Below are 21,771 nucleotides of genomic sequence, written 5' to 3'. Positions count from 1 at the left end.
GAATCCAACCTCAAAAATTCCCCAAGTCTTCACCCTCTCTTTGATGCATTTTGTACAAGGACAGGACTTTTTAAGGAGATGCTTTGTGAAATTTACAGTATAAGTGTAGCTGAAGTTTGAAAACACATTACATTTTGTCCCTTGGCTCTCAAATCCCCAGTTAAAAATCCAGGCAAAATTCTTATACCCAATGAAGTTGCCATCTCTAAAACCTCAGAACAGTAAACAGGGGCCAGGAATAAATGTATCTCCATCTCCCTGAAATTGAAAATAAGGAAAACACTACAGAATCAGACTTCAGTTCTTCTATATATGAACAATCAAACAAAGATCACTTTTCTTTTCCTAAGGGTGAAATTGTAGGCTACTGTACATTGTATAAGTAAAGATTTTTAACAGAGATTTAAATGAGCGTTTAAAACTTTGCTGATAACCACTACTTTGAGGGGGGCATGAACTGGAAAATAGTTTTTTTAAATTACCATTTAAAGGGTTCAGTTGTCCCACAGAAGATGGCCAGTGGGCACATGTAGATTCTACCTGGTACCTTTGGGCACAGTCAGAAAAGTAAAACAGTTTTACTTTTAAATAGCTGACAATGCCTTAGAGAAGAAAAACAAAAATAATATTCTGCTACATGGTGTTTGTAAGGTAATAATAAGTTTGGGAAGATATCCAATTTTTGGTTTTTGGATGATGGTAGTTATGTAACTTCCACTGAAGTTAGGCACCAGAGCGGATGAATGTCCCAGAGATGTGAATGTGTAGCTGTGTCACACATTTATAGCCCCTTTTGTAAAATAAATATGGCAAAACAAAGTCAAAATTCCTCCTATAACTGCCAATCTGACTGATAGGAAAAGAACTGGAAGATGCAGTTTCATCAAAGCAGCCAGAGTAGACGTTCCTTTTCATCAAACTCCGGAGGGGGAGGCGGCACGCAGAATGGCCAGAGGGTATTTTCTGGAAGCCAAGGAGAGATTAAATGACGACTCCTACATCCCCCCTGTTTAAGTGTTGCAACTAATTCGAATTCCCATTTTCTCCTTCATGTTAATTATCCGGACTCCCTGAATCATTTGGAGCTCAGCTCCAGGTGTCCTGGAGATTAGCAGCTCGAGAAAAGATGGGAATTTTTGGAACAATAACTAGTGGGAATTGTTTACTAGAAAGGCTGAGGGTAGGTGGCTGCGTTTGGGATTTTCCTGTAACCCTCTTCTTTGGAAACATTGTTTCTAACGAAATCACTTAGCGCCTGGCTCTATTTGCCTGGCTGTTAAGTTACGGTGTGCGTGTATTGACTGTCTCTAGCTTTGTGGCAGATTTTCTGATGGGCTGTTCTTAAAAATGGCTTTATTAAAAATCAGGCGCCCAATTTTTTTTTAAGCTGTCAGGAAGGAGGTTGACATTCCCACGTGAAGTCTGTCTCTCCTGAGGAAAAAAGCGGGGGCTGGGGGTGGGGGGGGCGGCGCGGTAATCCCGGGAAGAGGTTCCTCCCTTCCCATAGGTTCGGTGTAGCTCCTGGCACAGGCATTCCGGTAGCCAGACAGTCTCTTCTAATTGGAGTGGGGGTTACTATTAACACAAACAGCCGCCTCTTCGGGTGCAGCGAGTGGGATCCTAGGTCCGGGATGTGGTGGGTGCGGCGCAAGAGAAGCACCGCCGCCCCCTTGCCTCGGATGTAGAGGCAGGTTGTTGTGTGAACTCGAGCGAACGACTGGAGGTTGGCTGTTGTAGGTTCGCTCCTTCAGGATGTGGGTTTCAGGGGGCGTTTTGATGTGATTTAATTCCGACCGTGAAACAATTGCTAGGGCTGGCAGGATTGCTGTTGGTTTTTCCCCTCCTGGTGGCTTGGGTTGGTTTTAGTTTGGGAGCGAATTTGTTTTATATCAACATTTCCTTCTGCACCGGGCGCCTTCGCCCGTGTTGCGCTTAGGGGCGCTCCGCGCCGGAACCCAGGACAGGGGGCAGCGGAGCCTGGTCTCGCCGCCCCCGGGGTGAGCGAAGACCAGCCCCACCCCCTCCCCCGCTCAGGGGGCGGGGGATCCCGGACAGTGACCCACACCCACCCCAGAAGACCCCTCCCCCCCAGGCGACTTTGCTGCCCAGTAAGTCAGCTACCGACAATCCAGCGAGTCCTTAATTACAGGGACCAGAGAAAAGCACGGTGCCCCTCACAGCCCTCTCCGCCCCCTCGGTCCTAACCCCCCGCCCAGGCCCCGGGTTTTCCCTTTGTGTGGCCTGGACTCTCTCCCAGCTGCAACTTTTGTGGGATCCCAAAGGAAGGAGGTGGCGGGGGCCTACGGAAGAGGATGCTAGCAGAGAGAGAGAAGCAAGGGATCAGGACTAGAAAAACGAATAATGTGACTTTAGGGGCGGAACTATGACTCCCTCGATTTGCCACCCCAGTTTCACCAGGAGACTAAAGCTGTGGGCATCTTCGGTTTAACGGACGTCGTGGAAAAGGAGAGAAGGGGGCGAGGGAAATGGTAGTTTGTGTCCCACGGGGCTCTTCCGCCTCTTCTTGCCTCCTCCTAAGACAAACAGACTCAACCCCCTACCCTCCAGGGTAACGGAGAACTCGTGGGACCGTGAAAATGTCGTTCCCAAATCCGGCCAACTGCGGACGCCGGGCTTCCGCGGGGCCGGCGCCCGTTGGCGTCTGCAGCTCCGCGCAGCCTCTCGGGGCTTGAGCCCAGCGGGGTCTGTCTAGACCTCCGCTGACTCCTCCCAAGCTAGGTGGTGCGGGGGAGCCCCGGTCCCCGCCTGGCAGGGCAGAGGCCCGAGGAGCAGCCGTCCAGCGGGTCGGATCCTCCCGCCACCCGCGAGGAAGGGCCACAGTACACCCTGCACTCTGTGGGCTATGCCAACCGGAGGCCAGAGCTTCTGTCCCGACGCTGCCCAGAGCGAGAGGAGTCAAGCCGGGGTGATTGAGGACAGTAACGAGGGGACCCGGGACAGGCACAGGAGAAGGGATCGAGCCAGAAAGAGCCTCGCCACACGCCCTCGTGGTACGGCTCCGCTACGGGAACCCGAGCTCCCACACAGACTCGGCGTCACTTCTGGACAGGGGATGCCCGCAATGGAGGTGGGCACTGGAATAAATTTGCGGGCCTCGTTTAGTAGGCCGGACGAGACATTCTTTTCCCTCCTTTCTGAAAACTTTTCTCTGGAGCCTTAACTTGGCCTGGGCACGGGCCTTGAGAAGCCAGCGGTAGGACTGGGGCGGAAGCCCGCCCCTGGGGCCCCTCTCCGCAGAGGGTCCTCCATCCCCCTCCATCCGCCCCCGGGCCGGGGACGCGCGCAGAAAGGCCGCCCGCGCGCTCCAGCCGCGTCTTATATCGGCGGAGGGCGGCGCCTGCGCAGGGCCCGGCGCGGCGGCGCGGCCTTTGAAGTCGCGGCGGCTGCGGCTTTCATCCTTTCTTTTTTCCCTCGCAGGCCCCTTTGTGTGACTAAATTTGGCAAGAATATGGATCCGAGCCAGTCTTTCCACGTGTGCTCCCAGCTCCCAGCTGAGAAGGCCAAGGGTTCTCTTCCGGGTAAGGAGACAGGGAGAAAGATCAAAGAGTTTGGGGAGCTGGATCTGAAATGTGAATTGAAAATAAAAATCAAGCCTGGACACATTCCAGTTTCTAAAGCAAAACCAACCCTCTGCAGAGGCCGTCTCGCTATGGCGCTCTTTTTCTCTGCTCCCTTTTGGTCTCTTCTCTTTCCCGCAACCGTTCTTGAGCACATGGAATAAAATAAAGAGAACATAGGGAAACACTTAGTTTCTCCAGATTTTGCTTCGCAGTAATTTTATTAGGGAAAATTTCTTATAATTACCGTTATGTGAAGCCGAATTTCTTCAGCCGTAAATATTGCCTTATTTCAGCATGCTTCGCACTTTTCTTCTGCAGCCACATTTGCGGAGAGACCGTGATACTACACGTGTGCACGTGTTCATTGTGCACAGTACTTTTTTTTTCCCCCAAACGATACTGTGCATAGTTTTCTTTCACAGAAATTAGAATCTAGAAAAACCGAAGTTAATGCCTTTTTAAATCAGTGATAGTACTCACTATCACAGTTGATCTCTGATTTGATTTGTTGATGGACTGCCCAGATCGTTTCCTACAGGGAACTAGTTAAAAACGTTTCTGTCTTTATGGTGAAAAAGCTGCATGGTCCCTCTTGGAACATACTTAAGCGTTGTTCTGTTGTTCAGGAAGTAATCAATATAAAGAGACAGCTATGAAATAGTGGGATGCAGAGTCACAAATCCTGGGTTGGAGGAGTGCTCTGCCACTCCCCCTCATGTCAAGGTTGAACCCAGGTAAGCCATTTAACTTCTCACAGATTCACTTTCCTCTCAATAAAATGGGTGCAATAATAAAGTACTGTTTGGTGAGATAATTCATGTGAGCCTGTGTACAAATGTAAGGTATTAGTCCACGAAACAAAAATGATCCTTTTCAAGGGGACCTGTTAATTGTAAAACCAAAAACTTCTGAAGTTCTGGGAACCCTTACCACATGAGCAAATGGGCATGGTGTCACACTTGCACATCCACTGCTGTGACCAGCTCCATATCTCCAGCACTGGTGTTACAAATGCCACCAAAATCACCTTAGCATTTGTTGCCCCAGGAGTGAGTGTAATGAGGGACAAAGCATGCTAAAGACAAAGGGAATGTGTATTAATTCTTGTTTATGATGTGAATTCTTAGTTCATAAATGGATTAAGAAGAAAGACACAGAAAAGAATATATATCTGTAAGGCATTTGACACAGTTTAAAGTAACTCTGAAAACAGCTTTAGTAATGGGTTGGCCTAGAAAAGAGATAATATATTGATGGATAAGACACTAGCAAGAACAGCAATGAGAAGTTGAGGCTGGGATGCTGAGGTGATTGAAAGGGTTTTTTTTTTTTTTTTTTTTTTGAGACTCTGACAATCCTACTGTTACCGCTGTTGGCCGGTGACGAGTCCTTGCTTCCCCAGTGAAGAAGCACGCCGGGGCAAGGTCAGACTAGAAATTAAAAGTTTATTAAAGGACAGCAGAAAAGACTTCTCCCGGAGGAAGAAGGGGACCCAAGAGGTGGAATCGGTGGAAGTGTGGTTGTCTCCCCTTTTTATAGTTTTGGTGACGGAATGTAAGGGGGAAGGGTTGGGACACAGGTGGGCCAAACAAGTAGTCTGGGCAGGAAAGACTTCATTATCACTTCTTTGGGATGGGCTATCTCCAAATCTGTTGGGGGCTGTTTCCTGGGTTTCATTAACATTTCTTCGGGGTGGACTTTGGCCTAGGGCCTTTCGGGACTTCATTAACATTCCATGAGTTGTCCTGCGTTTCCGTTTCCAGAATCATTATCAGCATGGCCTTCATTTTAGATTTCACTCGATATGATATTAGACCCGATTTACCTAACTACACTGACTACCTAATTTTAAATCTGGCTTCACTACCAGAATATATATTTTAGAATAGAATATGATTAGATATGCCAGGCACAGGCACTTTCAAGTGTACAGTGCAGTGAAGATTATGACTGGGACTAAGTGTAAAGTGACACATTGGTGTAGTACTCAGGGTAGTTAGTGGAGTGTACTTCACAAGTGATCCTTTCTAACCTAAGGTAACTCTACCAGTGGAGTCATTTCCTGGGCTCAGCCTTCCAGTACAAACTTTTCAATATAACCTGTATACAGACTGATAAATTTGGGGGATGGGTGTTGGTATCAAGCGTTCCTATCTCCTTTTGCCATGACCTGAGGCTGCCTAGATGCCCCATCTCCTGCTGCCCCCTACTTGCAGCAGCACCCAACCTTTGCAAATCATGTAGCAAGGACACCACAGCAGTTTTGATTGGCACTTAGGAGGTACCTTCTATTTTTAACAAAACTTTCCCCAAATTCCCAGATTAGAAGTAGATGCTGATATACCTGGTGTGGTGGCATATTCCTGGAATCACAGAGACTGAAGCAGGAGGATTACAAGCTTGAGGCCAGCCTGTACAACTTAGCAAGACCCTTCTGAAAATTAAAAAGTCAAAAAGTACTGGGGATGTACATCAGTGCTGAAGTACCCCTGTGTTCAGTCTTCACTACCAAAAAAAAAGTGGGTGCTGATCAAGTTCACTGGTCACTTTCAATTCTTCTTTTCACTTTTCTTTATGATGCAGCCTTTTTGAAACTTATTCTTGGCCAAAAAAAGGAGTAGGACTAAGGCACTGAGGGCTCTCTTTTGCTTTGGGGAGGGGCAATGAAGAGACCCTGAAAATACAAAGAAAAATCTGGGACCTCTTTTGAAGAAAATAACTCTATAAATAGGGAGTCATGGCTAAGGGATTTACGTATCTTTGTAACTGTTTACTCCGTGAGTATGGTAATGGAGGTGTTTCTTGAATCATGGAAAGTGCACCTCAACATGGATGGCCTTGATTGTATTCATGGCTTCCTGGACTGTATCGGTATTATACAAGCACCTAATCCCTGGTTTGAGGCTAGAAGCCAAAGCCACAACCTTCTTGCCTTAAGGCAACAGCACCACCGATTGAGCCATATGGAGATTAATGCAGAACCAGGTCATTAGTCTCATTGTTTATCCAGTTACTTGCAGCACAGATTTGTGTAAATTTCAGCTACAGTGGTTGCAGCCTGCCTTTGATGTGTGTAATCTGTACATTTTAGTGCTCCAGGAAAGTCCCTGACTGACAGGCTGTACATCCAATGCCCAGAAAACACAGGCACACCAAGTGTGGAATTGAACAATTTTCCAGTGAGTTCCATCAAAGTAAATAAGCCAACCTGGAGGGTCAGGATTGAACCTCTTTTTTTCTCATGACATGACTTTTGGGGGTCCTAGTGATTGATTTGTATTTGTTTTCATTTGAAATTGGGTAACTGCTTTAAATCTTTATTTGCCTCTCGAGGAAGAGGAATTTGCCCTACATAACATTTGACTTTGAGGATGCTTTCTTTAATAAAGCACTTCTATCTGTAAAACAGACTTTTTGGGTGAAGTTATAGTTACTAATATATAACTTATATAGTTACTAATATATACACTTATATATTACACTTGTCCAAAACACAGCCAGTTTCTAGTTTTTTCCTTAACTCTGCCTTGCAAGGTTATGCTTAAACTTAAAGTGAACCATTAGGGGAATGGATTCAGAAGGTTGAGAGAGCCAATGCAAATAGTTTAGGCTAAGAAATTTTTGTCTGGCTCAACTAAACACTTTTCTTTGGCAAAAATAAAACCCATTTGCCTTATCTGAATTGGACTTAAAGGTCCTACAGTCCCACGCTGCCAATTACAGATCTCAAGCCCACTTCCCTTAGGTTAAATTGGCAGAGAGCAAGGGACAGAGATTAATTGCTATTCTGTGAAGTTAGAGAGTAATTTTTGACTGCCAGTTGAGATAAATCTCCAGACTCTTGAATGTATTTTGAAGCTTGAATTCTACAGAATTGGTCTGTATTCTTCAAGTTCTCTAGATAATTTTTAGATTGTTTTACTTTGCACTACAAGAACAAAATTTCATAGTCGCTGAGTCAGACCTCGTTGAAATGGCAGTTCTCCAACTGTAAGCTCTCCCTTGCAGTCCTGCAGTAGACTCCTAACTAGCCTCCAACTTCTACTCTTGCTGGGTTCCTGCATGACCCCAGCAATCTATGCTTTATAGAGTAGCCTTTAAGATTTCTTAGTTGTAGCTCCTAAGTTTCCATGTGAACTGGTTTCTGGCTTCCTCTTACTCACTGTTCTTCAGCAGTGCTGGCTGTCCAACTCTTCCTCCAGTACAGAGCACATGTGCATGTATATGTGTGCATGCATAGACCCCTTAGTCCTTTACCTGTTGCTCCTGCCCAGAAACTCCTGGCCAGGTAGGTGTTTTCAGGGCTCACTCCCTGGCTCCATCCAGGTTTCTGCTCAGATGACACCTCCTTCTTGGACAGTGTTATCTAAAACATAGCTTCTTCACCCCTTTACCCCATCCCAATTCTGGTCACCATTCCTTTAAGGGCTTCATCTATTTTTTACTGTCACCGCCTGGCATGTTATTGTACTTATTTGTTTATTAGCTTTCTCTCCATAAATTCCATGAGGGAAGCCACTTTGTTCTGTTATATCCCCACTGCCATAAACAGCTCTTAATGAATAGGGAAAAAAACCTATCAATATATGTGGAATAGTAAGTTAACATAACCCTTACATCTTCAGTTTCCTCATATATAATAGTTTCCCAGTAGAAGATTACAAATAATTGATAAAATCTGGCCTATAGTAGTAGTAGGTGGCAACCATAACTGTATAGAGAGCACTGCTAATAGAAATATAATGCAAGTAACATGTATTTTTAAATTAAAAAGCTAGAAAGCAACAGATTCAATTACTTTTAATAATATAGCTTATTTAATGCAAATATTAAAAATATAGTCATGGGGAATCAGTTCAGGGGAATTGGGGAATCAGTTCAGGGGAACTGGTTCTAGGATCCCTGAGAAACCAAGAGGATGCTCAAGTTCCTTATATAAAATGGTACAGTACTTACATGTAACCTATGTATAGCCGTCCAATATACTTTATTTTTTAATTTTTTTTTATTCGTTCTTTTTAGATATACATGACAGTAGAATGTATCTTCCAATATACTTTAGATCATCTCTGGATTACTGATAATTTGTAATGTAATTGTTATGTAAATCATTGTTATATTTTATTATTTAGAGTGAAATAAGAAAAGGTCTGTGTATGTTCAGTACAGACCCAATTTTAAAAAATATTTTGATCCATAGTTGGTTAAATCTTTGGATATAGAACCCACATATACACAGGGTCAAAGGGTCAAGAGTATTACCATTTTAACTTGAAATCATTATAAACACTATTTTTTTTTTTTTGTCAGTCCTGGGAATTGAACACTGGGCTTCATGCATGCTAGGACTCTGCCAGTGACAGATTCTGGTTTAGAACTTGTGATGCTTCTGCCTCAGCCTCCTGAGTACCACTCAGCCCAACCATTATAAACACTTTATTTATAATGAAAGATTTTATATGTTTTAAATATTGTCTTTGAAGTCTGGTGCATTGTTCACTTACAACACATTTCAGTTTGATTGGCCCTATTTTGAGGGCTCAATAGCATATATAGCTAGAGGCTGCTATCTTAGTGTGTCTGCCATCAATCAACTCATTAATGACAAAATTTTGTCTGATTCATCTTTATAATCCCCCATAGTGCCTTGCACAATTCCCTAAAAATAGATGATCAAAGATGTATCAAAGAATATTATAACAATATGTTGGGTTGGGGGTATACCTCAATGATAGTATGCTTGCCCAGCATATGTAAGGACCTGGGTTCAATACTCAGCACAGCAAAGAAAATAATATCCCCCAATATGTTATTAATACTATTTCTCTTAACTTTCAACTTCATTGAAAAGTAAAATAAGTCTTGTGAACTAGCTTAAGGTTGTAATACTCATTTAAAGTGCTTCCCCCATGATCAGTGTTCAATGAATAGTTTTGGTTCAGTATGTTCCTAAATTGTTTGAATATTTTTTCCACATTCTAATAATAGAATTACCATTGAACTTTAGGAAATATATAACTTTTTCTATATCCTAGGATAACTTTCTCCTCCCCACAAAGCTGCCACACTCAAAGCTCTCTGAATCATTCAGGATCAAAAGTTTCTCAGGAAATCTATAACAGCAAGCACCTATTCCCTCAGTCCACTTCATTTTCAGCTGTATTTCCTCAAATGCATCTTGGTACATGCCAGTCATATGGTGAATCTCCTCTGGCCTATGCCTGAAGTTTTCACCAAATTCCTTATTTAACCACTAAATAAGGAATTAGGACTAGGCTTAGGCAAATACTTTATAGTTGCAAAAACCATTCTCCCTATTGCAGAGATTTAAAAGCCCTCATGAATCAAGAGGATGAAGGTAAACAAAAGAAACCAGGGTTATTTCCTGGAAGAAATGGGTAAAGAATCTTCTGGTGAAAGATCTACTTCTAAAGCCTCTATGTTACTTTTTCCAAGGTGTTGATGTGTCTCTGTGTTAGAGAAGTATTACTGGAACTAAGTGTATGAACGCATTATCCTTTACTATGACTTAAAAAATGACCCATAAGCCTGTGGCAGAATGCTTGCCTAGCATGTGTGAGGCACTGGGTTCAATCCTCAGCACCACATAAAAAATAAATAAAGGTATTAAAATTACAATAACATTTTTTAAATGACCTATAGATTATTTCATCAAAAGTACAGAGATTTAAGGATTAAGTTTATGCCATCACTAAAGTAAAGGGAATTTAAGAAAAGAGTGAAGTATGTTTACAAAAATTGTTGAAATTATTGTGCCAGTAAGAAGAACAATTCAAAAGACTCTCAATGAGATGTCCATAGAAATGTAATTTGTAACTTTAAAAGGTCTAGTGCTGTGAAAAGCTATTTATTTATTAAATAAATTCTAATATAGCCATCCAGTAAAATACTATGCAGCTATGAAAATAATGTTGCATGATTATTTTTATTCATATGAAAAGTAGTAATGATACTTGGTTAAGTGAGAAAAGCAGGTTACAAGAGAACAAGTACAATCATGCTCAATTAAAAAAAATTCTCCTCTACTTATTCTTTATTTGAATGTAAGCTCCACGAGATCCATGAGAACAGGGATATTGTCTTTACCAAAGCATATCCAGTGTTCAGAACAATTTCCTGGCACAAAGTGAGTACTCAGTTAATATGTGTTGGCTATATTTGGAAGGATAGACATTAAAATACTAACGTTAGTTTCCTCTGAGTACTGGAAGCATGAGTGATTTTTACTTTCTTTGTGCTTTTTAAAAACATATGCAAGGAACCAACATTTTTAAAGTAATCAGAATTTAAATGTAATATGATAAAAAGATTTGTTTTTAAAATGAGCCCATCCTAGAGAATTTTGATAATAACAACTGTTAAGGTGTGTAAACAAGTCAAGATGGTGCTTGGCATTTTGCCAGAGGGAGTGGTTTGTGAAGTAAAGCCAGCAAGCCATTAAGTGTGGAGATTCCTTATTGGTTGACTGCTGTATCTAGTTTATGTTAATTAAGATAAGCTGTGTGTAATTATGTATATATACCCCTCCTGTCCTACAATAAAGGGCTCCCACTCCTGCTGTATCAATGTACACAAGTTGTTTGTCACCCCCCCCCCTTATTTTGCTGCAGCTGGACTGCGGCAAACAACCACACACACAAGAAATTAATAATTCGTAAAGGAAGAGGAAAAGGAGGTAAAGTCAGGGTTGGAGCTACTACATCACAGCAGGCACAATTTTTGGGCCACCTGGTGCAGGCAGAAGTTGGTACAAAAGGGTTCTGATGGTATATAGCAATCATCAAGATGGGCTTTTTAAAAATTTTTAAGTAAAATTTAAACACCAAAGTGCATAAGTCTTCAGTGTACCATTCAATGAGATTGGAAAATACTACACACTTATGGAACCATTGCTCTAGTCAAGATACTCTAGTCACCCCAGAAATTTCCCCTATGGAATGAACACATTTTAAAGTCACTTTCTGGGGGGGAAGGGAAGCCAGGGATTGAAATCAGGGGTACTCAACTACTGAGCCACATCTTCATCCCTGTTTTGTATTTCTTTAGAGATAGGGTCTCACTGAGTTGCTTAGCACTTTGCTTTTGCTGAGGTTGGCTTTGAACTTGCAATCCTCTTGCCTCAGCCTCCCAAGCCGCTGGGATTACAGGCATATGCCACTGCACCTGGTTCAGATCACTTTTCTTTTTAAAAACAGAAACAACATTTTTTAGACCTTTTTTTATTTATTCATTTTTATGTGATGCCAAGGATCCAACATACATGCTATGTAAGCACTCTACCACTGAGCCACAACCACAACCCTCAGGTCACTTTTAAGCTCCCCCTTTCCCCCCTTTTAGTACTGAGGATTAAACCAAGGGGTACTGTTCCACTGATCTACATCCCCAACTGTTTTTTAAAATTTTAAGATAGGATCTTGCTAAATTGCTGAGGCTGGCCTTGAAATCTTGTTTTCTCCAGACATGGAAGTTCTAGGGGAGGAGGCTGTAGGAGCAAGCGATAGGGTAATTTCCAGAGGCAGTCCCAGAGACTTGGGAATATGAGGCTCTTTGGTGGGTGCAAAAACACAGGGAAGCAATACAATGGCTTCATGTGTGCCCCCAGCACATGCCTTCCAGGCTTAGCATTTCTCCTACTGCTGTCTGCTCTAGTCCACACAACCATGCAATTGAACACAGGAGTGTTTTTTGGCTGTGGCACAAAATTGCACTCCACGTGAAAAAAAGAACATTTTCTGAATTTCCCTTAATGGAAGTATTGGAAAATACTGATGGGACATAGTCTGATGTTTTCCCCCTTATTGTGAGATAACTGAAGTTTATCTCTTTTTCTCTTTCCCTCTCTCAACATGAACATAAACCTGGATTTCAGAAAGGGAAAAATTTAATCAACTTAAATATAAGCCATGTCAAAAATAATCTGATCAATAAATAGGTCAGAATTGTCCAAAGGGGACTATGGAATGTGTTGAAGCATGGCTAAGGTCAGACAATTTCTTAGCTAAGTGTCAGAGCCTCTTGGATGACTCTCCCAAGAGTCCAAAAAGGCATTGCATGCTGTGAAGGAAATAAAAACAATAATGTGAAAACAGCATTAAGGATTTGCTCCAAGTATGGCCTGTGAAACCCTCCAGAGCTGCTGGCTCTTTTACCCCTCCCCTTTCTTCCCAGGTCCTGCAGCATGTGGGGTGTGAAATCACTTGATAAACTGTTTCCACTGGTGCGCTATGAGAATTTCATAGTCTGACCCCTGAAAATGAAGGGAATTAGAACCGATAGGAAGGACAATTTGGTGTCCAAAGTGGTGGATTGGTTGCCAGGAAGTCAGCAAGGTGAGAAACACCTTTAGAAAGTGGCTATGTAAGTTAGAAATAGTAAGTAAGCTAAGACTCAGATGAAATATTCATTTCAATGAGGAGAGCAATTGGACAGACAGCAATGATGTAAGTTAAATTATAATCTTAGAAGTTAGCAGGAGAGGAAGTTTACATAATAGCTAACTACTTCTTGTCTCTTTCCTTTACCTGTTAACCAAGGTGGGTGTTTGTTTTCAATGCAAGAATTAAAGCTCAATGATTAGTTATTAATTATATTAATTACTCCAACAATTGCAGCAACAAAAATGATCTTTAAATGAAAATTACTATCATTATATTTACTTATTTCTTGGTTCCTAAAATTGGAAGAAATGTTGAAAATCGAATGGACATTGTACATTAGTTACTGTATTTCACTTACTATGGATGATTAAAAAAAAAACTATTCTGTTTCACTTAATGCTTCAAGTAAATTACATTTTCTGCCTCTCACATTTGAATACAAGGCTGTTATCTTAGAGTTTTCCAGCACTGTGGAAGAAACATTTCATGGAAGTAACACTATTTCAACCATAATGTCTCTTTCTACTCTTTTTAAAATTATTATTAAAGAGAAAGAAGAAAAAAAAGAAAAAGAAAACAATAATAATTATATTTGTAGCCTAGGACTATGATCCTGTGAATAATACTCTGCCCTCACTTCCAGTTAATCAGAGGATGAGTGATATCCTATTTCCTCAGAGTTTCTTCTAGTCTTAGAGAGATGAAAGAGGAATTTGTAATCAAATAAAAAATTGTATTGCAAACATTGCAACTAATTTATATAGTTAAAAACAGGGTTGTATTAAGATCTAACCAGGAACATGACACAAGATTTAATTTAAAAGGAAGGAGGGGGCGATTTCTCTTTTCTTTTTATTTTGGTAACTCAATTTACATTGTGCCATGATTCGACAATTATGCTGCCAGCCTCACTGATGAAGTGAGTTCGTGTCCATTAATTATGTTGATACTGGATTAAAATAGAACTGACTCTATCATGCAGGTTGGAGATAATTCAGAAGTATTGCTTATCCTCTTTTTCTTCTCTTTTTTCCTATCTTCCAAATCACCAGTCCCTCACCAGAGAATAAAGAAGGAAGGACTTATTATTTTATACACTATAAGACATTTGCTTACTCTATAGATTATGTATGCAATATATCCATCATATATACTATACATACTATAGTATAACCAATATTTTGTTCATGTAAAAAGTAAAGCAGAGAATTAAACCAATCATTGAAATAACTTAGGGCCAGGGGTATCACTCAGTGAGAGAGTGCATGCTTAGCATGTACAAGGTCCTGGGTTTAATCCCCAGCACTGGAAACTACCTGCCTAAATAAGTAAATAAATAACTTACACAAAATACTTTCCCATTGGAAAAAAACTTAAAAATGAAATTAATTAGTTAAAGTTGAGTGGAACTCTATTCAATTATACTTCACTTTGCCAGGGAAATAATAAGACATTCTTTAGGTTCTAAGCAGTATTGAAATCACAAGCCTACAGAGGATAGCAAATGAACTTACATTCCTCTTATTCTCCTTGGAACATGCTCCAGATGTGCTCTTGGCCCCAGCTTTCCACCAAAACTGTTTAATGTGATAGTCTTTAATGCCCTTATCTGATCCATTGCTAGCATTTTGACACAGTTGATTACACTTTCTTCAACTACTCTCTTTCCTTGTTCCCAGGATGCCATCAGCTGCTGCTTTCCTGGTTTCCTTGCCCCTTCTCTGTCTCCTTTGCTTGCTGCTCATCTTCTCCCTGACCTCTAGTTGGTGGAGTGCCCCTATGGCTCAGTCTCTCAGCCCTTCTCTTCATTTCCCCAAAGACCTCAACAATTCTCCCTTTAAGCAGACCATACAGGCTATTAACTCACAGAGTCATCTGTGGCCTAGACCTAGACCTTGATTTATGTAGATGTGCATATTCAGCTGCCTGTAAACCTCGCCATTTGGATATATAATGGGTACTTCACGTTCAAAATCCAACGATGGAGAAATTCCTGTTCTATAGTCATGTCTATTTCAAGAAATGGCAGGTATGTTTTTCTAGTTGCTTGGGCTAGAAGCTTTGAAACCATCCTTCGTCCTCCGTTTTTTTTTTTTTTTCTTTTTCTTTTTTGGTGGTGCTGGGGATTGAACCCAGGGCCTTGTGCATGTGAGGCACGCATTCTACCAACTGAGCTATATCCCCAGCCCCTCATCCTCCTCTTTATCTCTCTGTCCACATCTAATCCCTCTACAAATACTTTACATACACAACACCACCCAAACCAACTACTTCCCTCTGACTTAGCTTAAGCTACCATCATCTTTCATCTGGATTTTGACAACAGCCTCCTTACTGGCCTCCCAGTTTCTGCCTTACCTTTCCTGCCAATCATCTGCAAAGCTGCCAGTATTCCTCTTAAACCTAAATCAGTTTATGTCTGCCCTCTGCTGAGAACTCTTCTAGCAGTTCACCATTTCATGTTGGTCTACAAGGCTTATGTGATCCACACTTGCCTCCTACTTGTCACCTGCTACTATTCTTTTTGCTTACTCTGCCCTAGCCAAAAGAGTTTTCTTGCTATTTCTCAAAATCTTAGGCATGTTCTTGCTCCAGGATCTTTGCACAGGCTAGTTTTAGATTACTACTCTCTCTGTAGTAATCTTTTCCTCAAATCTTCACATGGCTTACTCCCTCACCTCCTTCAGATCTTTCCAAATGTCCTTTATTGGATGTGAAGGCAATCTGGCTGCAACATCTGTCACCCATTGATTTCCAGGGTTGATTTGGCTGACCTGGGTGGTTAGATGTGTGTCCCCTTCCATCCGCACTGCTCCTGTGCTTGTCTTTCTAAAGCTGTGTGCTCAAAGAGGACAACCTTCCCTGATAGAGGACAACTGTTTTTCAGTCAAGTGTATTTGAGCTGCTGCACTCCCCTCTAGAACCTCCAAAGAAGTTCTCAAGATCAAAGGTCACTTAATAGTAAAGCTCTCTCTGATCACCTTTGAAATTCTAACCCCTTCCCCAGCCACCAGTACTCTCTCTTTTCCTGTTTAATATGTAGTGCTTATCACTATCTGGCATCCCATATATTTTATCTATTCATTGACTCTCTTACCCACTAGAATGTCATTCCCTAATAGTAAGAGACTTTTTCTGTTTCCTTCATTGCTGTAAACCAGGCACCTAGAATTGTCCCTGACATGTAAGTAGAGTCTAATAAATGTTTATTGAGTGAAATAATATCTACAAAATACATATACACATATGTGGTAGCAGATGGTACCTATGCACTTTTTCCCTGTGATCCTTAAGTGGGTGTATCTTCATTCTAAATGAATCAAGGAAGCTGTTACTGGAAGGCATTTAATGGGTCCTTTGGCGGGGGGGGGGGGGGGGGGGCAGGTACCAGGGATTGAACTCAAGGACACGTGACCATTGAGCCCCATCTCCAGCCTTATTTTGTATTTTATTTAGAGACAGGGTCTCACTGAGTTGCTTAGCACCTCACTTTTGCTGAGGCTGGCTTTGAACTTGTGATCTCTCTGCCTCCCTAGCTGCTGGGATTACAGGCATGTACAACTATGCTGGCCTGGTGGGTCCTTTTATAAGGGTAAAAATTCTTTCTTTCTTTTTTTTTTTTTTTGGCACTACTAGAGATTGGACCTAGGGCCTCACACTTGCTAGGCAAGTTGTCTACCAGTGAGCTACATTCCCAGCCTTTTTAATTTTATTTTGAGACAGAGTCTTGCCAGTTGCCAAGGTTGGCCTTGAATTTGCAGCCATCCTGCCTCAGCCTCCTGAGTAGATGGGGATTATAGGTATGCACCTTGGCACCTAGCTAAAAATTGCTTTTTGAAAATGATAAATTATATTCTGACTTGTCTGTGTCATTAGCAATAGCTTTTCATCATACTAACTTGCTTCTACAGAGGAGAATCTTAGAAACTCATTGGGCAGGCAGATAATAATAGGCCCATTTCGAATGGATATCTTAAAAGGTCTTTCAGTGGCCTGATGTGGATGAGATTTAACCAGGCCTGGAAGTTTCCAGGGGTAGGGGGAGCCTTAACTTGGTGGTATGGAAGATGATTTTGAGTGATTTACAGGCCCAGCAATAAATTCCTTCGACTTGAATAATGAGAAAGCCATTTCCTTTCCTTTTCTCTGTCAATCTCAGTTTAGGCCCTAGAGCTAAGCCTCTGTTGGAACCTTGCCCACATTTCTTCACCTTTATGTGTGCCTGCCAGGCCTTTTCTCCTGCCTCGGGGGTTTGCTTTGCTGCCTACAAGGCAGCCCTGGAATGCTGGGGAATTAATATCCTAGGGATCAGCCTTGAACCAATGGCTGACAGGAATTGGTGTATAAATGCCGTAGCTCTCGCACCCTTTGTGTAGACCAACTCTGAGCTGTCACACTGTCTCCTAGAGTTTCCCCAGGGGGATTGTACTTTACTTCGAGAGTGATAGCTGACTTGATCCCTCATCATTTGGTGGCTTCCCCTTTCCACCTTACTTCCCAACTCTATTCAGGAGGAGTCTATCAATATGTCCATTTCCTCCCAAAGTAAATCAAGTCCTTGATTGAGCATTACTTGTTGAGTTATATTCACTGATGCATCAGTTTATACAGTTTACTGTGATGGCTATCATAGAAGCTGTAGTTTGGTTTTATCTTAGTCTTCACCGGCACTGGGATGGAGATGGGAATTTTGGCAATGATGCTAAAGAGACATTATCCTGAACAGAATTATTAAATATAATGAAAAGGAAGGGTGAAAGCAAACAAACAGATCTGTTAACCACCTTTAAAAACAATCCTTAACAGCTGTTTACCTAATTTAAATTAGACCATTTAAATCACGTGAATAAAAAAAAATTCGGATCCATTTTTTCATGAGCTCTCCTCATAAATGAAATATGGACATACACACATACAGACATACAACACAAAACAGTGCACACATAACATACAACACATAAGACAATGATAAAGGCCTTGTAGTTTTACCTAGGTGAAATCTCCATTGCAATGTTTAAAAACTCCACAGTCAAAAAATAAAACTGATCAGAAAAACATTAACCTAGGTTTGTATGAGCTCAAAAAATAAAATAGAACTTTATGACGTGGGAAAAATGCAATAATAAAATAGATATTGAAAAAAGCACCGTGGTTAATCACTGTCCCAGATGTAAGAATAGCCAAGCTGGAGCTCTGGATATCAGCTATTATGGATTTGAGTCAAATCATCTTCTTTTTCTGTAGAAATTGCTTTAGTTAATCTCTCTGGAATCCAAATCGGCTACTGTTCTCCCTGTGGAAAAACACAAATGGAACCCCGACTTCAGACAATAACTGGGTCGGGACCTTTCCATTGTCCTGTTAGAATATCTTTCCAAAGTACCTTAGGCTTATGTACATTTTTCGGATACATATGTCTTTCCACAGCACTAAGTCCTGATGAATCCAAATTTAGAAAGTTTAGAGTAAAAAGGGTTATTTTAAGTTTATCTTTGGGGGATATATACCCCTTTCCAATTCCCTCTTTTTGCTTTAATAAGTACATTTTAATAGTTTGATGAGTAAAGCAATCTTTTTTCCACCATAAAATGCCAGCGCACCCCATGTTAATTGTGGTAATGCTGGCATATCTTTGCTGATGGTGTCACCAGTGACGCAATTTTTCCAAAGGAGCCGTCAATTGGCTTGGTGTCGTGGCATTTCTGTATCCTCCTCCCTTCTACTAGTGATGGTCTAAAATTTGGGGGCCAACAGAGGTGAGGCAAAGAACCTCACCCCCCCACTGGCACCAAGGCTAAATTTGGGGGCCAACAGAGGTGAGGCAAGAACCTCACCCCCCCACTGGTGCATAGGCCTATCCACAAGCATGGCTGAATGCTGGACCGGTAGTCAGTGATGGGTTGATCTGATTGCAGTGGATTCAACCTAAGACAGGAAGCTGACGCCTAAATGTCAGTTCTCCCATGACGGGTAAGAACCATATGTTGAATTGGACAACCTACCAGGCACGGTCCTTAAGCCACATTGCTTGTTGTTTAATTAATCAGAAGGGGGGAGATGCTGAGGGCCATTGCCAAGTAGGAATGATGCATCGATATTTCCTTGCCAGCGTACCCCATGTTAAATGGACTTGCCTTGGAAATTTGCTGTGACCTTGCATGTGTGTTTGAGAAAGGTGACCCTGCTCAATGACCAGGGTGGATCCAGGTTTTAGGAAGTATCTGGGTTTAAGATAATTTTGTTTTAGGGCGTTCCCGGTTTAAGACAATAGGGGTTTTAGGGAAGTTGGAGGTTGAAGATTATTGCTGCCGGGATTAGGGTGTTCCTGCTGCTTGTTCCCGTTGAGTTCTCGTGAGATTCAAAGGAGATTGGAAAAAAAAGCCTTGTGGAGTAGGTGAATTGGGCGGAGGAGAACGGGGATTGCCCCAGAGCGTGTGTGGAGGCCGGTGTGAGTTCGGGAATAAAGATTGCTGTTTGAATCTACAAAGCTGTGTGGTGGCTTGTGATTCTGTGCCCAGCCAAGACATTGGCAATGAAGGTATCTCGACCACCTTCAATTTAACCTTTTAAAGCCTTCCAATTATCATCTATACTGTACTTTTAAATGTACTTTTTCACAACCTACAACTTCACTCTTTTAAATGAGGCTTAGATTCTGTTTAAATCGCTTTAATGTTAGTTTACATGGCTGCCTTTCAACCAAAGGCTCTTTTTTTTTAATTTACTCCATTAAGAAGCTTTGTCTCAATCTGCCATGTACAAATACCTTTTTTCTTCTTTCTTCCTTTCTCAAGCTTTTAAAGTAAGTCTAGTTTCCTCAAAATCTTTTTAAATGGCATTTACAACTTTTTACTTTAAAACAGAGATTATCTCATCTAGAAACATTTCTCTTTCCTTTAACCTTTTATATTAAAATATATTTCCACATCTTGAATCTTTTTATATCTCTTTTTTAACCATTAACCCTTTATATAAATTCACATTCTGAAACAACCCTTATAAAATTTCTGATTTAGACAAATTACTCCACTTTAATAAGATGAAATACTTTCATGTTTTTTTTTATGGTACTATAATACTGTAATTGAAACCCAACTGAAACTTCTTATACTCTTGTATATAAATTACACCTGATAGAATCTTAAGACTTAGTAACCTTGTTTCAGCAAAGACACAGACCAAAGCAATATTAAACTTTTTTCTATTTACCAATTTATGAAAACACACATAATGTTTAAATATATTACCTTATGGAACTTAATAAGTAAAGAGTACTTGATTTTATATTTAGTGGTTGATATTTTAACACTTTAGCTTTGTAAATTAATCAGATGTCTGTAAAAACCAAGATGTTAGACTAGTAAACAGAACTAGCCATCTCTTTCTTGTTGAAGAAAAATCCTTCTACAGGATACCATGATGGTCCCATTGATATACTTAATCTTCATGTCTCCATGGTCTAATAACCTCTCTGTAGCAACGATTTGCTTGGTCATAAGCCAGTTGTTTTATTAATGGCATTGCTTGATCTGTATCCCCCAAAATTTTGGTAGCTGTTTGAATAAGCCTATCTACAAAGTCAGCGTAAGGTTCATTAGCTCTCTGTATTACCTTAGATAGCTGACCTTGTAAATCTCCATGTCCTTGTAAAGTCTTCCATGCCCTAACTGCGTCTGCAGCAATTTGTGCATATATAGGAGGATCATATTCAATTTGCTGCCGTTGACCCTCATAAGGTCCTTTTCCTAACAACATATCTAGATTTCTTTGAGGGTAACCGGCTGCTGCATTTCGCCTAGCTGTCTCCGTGCAAAATTCCTCATTGGCAACCTTCCATAACAAATATTGTCCTCCATTGAGCACAGATTTACACATGCTAGCCCAATCTGCTGGCGTCATGTCCAAGTTAGTAATGGACTCGACCATGCTTACCGTGAAGGGAGCTTGGGGACCGTAGGTTGTTACAGCCTCCTTTAACTGCTTCACTGTTTTAAAATCTAAAGCACGGTGAATTCGCTGCCCTCCTACCTGTTCAAGTACGGGGTATGCTAATCTTTGAGGTCCTGTCTCAGGATTCCACTTATCAACTACGGGGTTTGAGGGCCACTCAGCTGTTTCCATCGGTGGGGCTGTTGGTTGAATTACGCCCTCTGGTAATAAAATGGAGTTAGTAACAGCCTCTTGTTGTGGCCTTTTTCCTAATAACCCCTTTTCCTTTAAATTTTCTTCCTCTCTCTGACTAGCTCGAGAGACCTTCTCTTTTGCTTGATCTAAAATGTCTTTCTCCATGGTCTGAATCTCTAACAATTTACTTAACACCTTTTCAGTTTCTTTTTTACTAATTTCTAATCTTCTATAAAGATAACACAACCCAATAAGATAACACAAAACAAAACCGCAACTTAATGAAACAAAAACTAAATAAAAAATCGTTGTATCAAATTTCTCTTCCTTAGGGCAGACAAACTTCAAACCTTGAGCCAACCATTTTTCCCAGTTTGCCTGAGAAATTTCTAGGGACAGGCAGCTTGAAACAAAAACGAAATAAATCAAAACAAGAACACATTGTTTTTTAAAACGGTCACCCATTCTCTTGCCTTCCCTCAGGGGTGAGCAATTTCACTTACCTCCAAGTTTCAGACGCTCCCCGTACGGACCACCAAATGCCCGCAGTCTTGGCTGGGCACAAGATCACGAGCCACCACACACCTTGTAGATTCAAACAGCAATTCTTTATTCCCGAACTCACACCGGCCTCTACACACGTTTTGGGGAAATCCCAGTTCTTC

The sequence above is a fragment of the Spermophilus citellus genome (assembly GCF_964194105.1).
Source record: "Spermophilus citellus genome assembly, chromosome: 8".
Lineage (NCBI taxonomy): Eukaryota > Metazoa > Chordata > Mammalia > Rodentia > Sciuridae > Spermophilus > Spermophilus citellus.
This window is presented reverse-complemented; position numbering follows the sequence as displayed.